The following is a 2,135-nucleotide window of genomic DNA, read 5'->3' as shown; positions in this document are numbered from 1 at the left end:
TCTTGCTCTGTCTTCCAGGCTGAAGTGCAGTGGCATGATCTCAGCTCACTGCAACCTCTACCTCCCAGGTTCAAGCAATTCTCCTGCCTCAGCCTCCTGAGTAGCTGAAATTATGGGCATGTGCCACCATACCCAGCTAATATATATATATATTTTTTTTGAGATGGAGTCTTGCTCTGTTGTCAGGCTAGAGTGCAGTGGCTCGATCTCAGCTCACTGCAACCTTCACCTCCCAGGTTCAGGCAATTCTCCTGCCTCAGCCTCCTGAGTAGCTGGAATTATAGGCATGTGCCAGCATGCCCAGCTAATTTTTGTATTTTTAGTAGAGACAGGGTTTCATCATATTGGCCAGGCTGGTCTCGAACTCCTGACCTCTGGATCCTCCCACCTCGGCGTCCCACTGTGCTGAGATTACAGGCATGAGTCACCGTGCCCAGCCTGTCCTTAGCTGTTTTATTTCAGTGAATGGAAGTGTTTGACAGAGAAACAACTTTGAATTCAAATGCTGAATATCAACCATCTGAGCCCCAATTCAGAGGAGCTATTTTGCCCACATACTGGACAGTGGAGGAAAGCGGGAGGATAAGAACTATGTTCCAATTTTGACTCTGCCATGACATTTACCAGCTGTTCAATCTTAAGAACCTTGGCCTCAGTTTTCTTACCTACAAAGTGAGAGTAACAACTCCAACTTTACAGGGTTGTTGTGAGAATAAATGAGAAAAACAGGTAACCAGTGCTTGGGACATAGTAAGTATTCAGAACATGTTAATTTCCTTCCTACCATGAAAGAAATAGGTAAGTTTGCCCAGGTGCAGTGGCTGACGCCTGTAATCCCAACACTTTGGGAGGCTGAGGTGGGTGGATCACCTGAGGTCAGGAGTTCAAAACCAGCCTGGCCATGTTGGTAAAACCCTGTCTCTACTAAAAATACAAACATTAGCCAGGTGTGGTATTAAGTGCCTATAGTCCCAGCTACTCGGGAGGCTGAGGCAGGAGAATCACTTGAACCTGGGAGGTGGAGGTTGCACTGACCTGAGATCACACCCCTACACTCTAGCCTGGGTGACAAGAGCAAGACTCTGTCTCAAAAAAAAAAAAAAAAAAAAAAGATATAGGTAAGTTTGTGTTCAAAATGCTGTAGAACTGTCACAGTTACTTACAAACCAAATTTAAGCCTGTGCACTATTTTAGTGAACTCATTATTTTATTTGACAGATATTTATTGAATACTTACTATGTACCAAATTTTTGATGTTAGATCTGTAGCTTCAACCTCACAGATGAAAAATGGTATCTTTTCGAGACTAGCAAACAATATACAGTCAGGATGGCTAAAGGTGACCCCAAGAAACCAAAGGGCAAGATGTCTGCTTATGCCTTCTTTGTGCAGACGTGCAGAGAAGAGCATAAGAAGAAAAACCCAGAGGTCCCTGTCAATTTTGCAGAATTTTCCAAGAAATGCTCTGAGAAGTGGAAGATAATGTCCAGGAAAGAGAAATCTAAATTTGATGAAATGCCAAAGGCGGATAAAGTGCGCTGTGATCGGGAAATGAAGGATTATGGACCAGCTACAGGAGGCGAGAAGAAGGATCCTAATGCCCCCAAAAGGCCACCATCTGGCTTCTTCCTGTTCTGCTCAGAATTCCGCCCAAGATCAAATCCACAAACCCTGACATCTCTATTGGAGACGTGGCAAAAAAGCTGGGTGAGATGTGGAGTAACCTAAATGCCAGCGAAAAGCAGCCTTCCATCACTAAGGCGGCGAAGCTGAAGGAGAAGTGTGAGAAAGGTGTTGCTGAATATAAGTCAAAAGGAAAGTTTGATGGTGCAAAGGGTCCCGCTAAAGTTGCCTGGAAAAATGTGGAAGAGGAAGATGAAGATGATGCGGAGGAAGAGCAGGAGGAGGAGGAGGAGGAAGAGGAGGATGAATAAAAAAACTGTTTATCTGTCAAAAAAAGAAAAAAGGAAAAAAGAAAAATGGTATCTTTTCTAACCGAATGACTCAAGACATGCACTACATGAGAAAGAATGGAGTTACAACTACTTAGGCTCTGGGCAAATCAAACGTTTAATAAATAATGACAATATGACTCTTGGCGCCAGTACGGCACTCAAGGCCATTCACACTCCCT

General features: G+C 43.9%; 1 pseudogene; it reads left to right on the top strand.

Moving 5' to 3' along the window:
- Positions 1-1,330: 1,330 nt before the first annotated feature.
- LOC105718258 (high mobility group protein B3-like) lies at positions 1,331-1,935 on the top strand (annotated as a pseudogene).
- Positions 1,936-2,135: the final 200 nt, after the last annotated feature.

This window comes from Aotus nancymaae, unplaced genomic scaffold (genome assembly GCF_030222135.1).
Source record: "Aotus nancymaae isolate 86718 unplaced genomic scaffold, 86718_ANA_hifiasm-v0.15.2.pri h1tg000041l, whole genome shotgun sequence".
NCBI classification, from domain to species: domain Eukaryota; kingdom Metazoa; phylum Chordata; class Mammalia; order Primates; family Aotidae; genus Aotus; species Aotus nancymaae.
The sequence above is the reverse complement of the archived record's forward strand: the minus strand, read 5'-3'. Positions and strand labels throughout refer to the sequence as shown.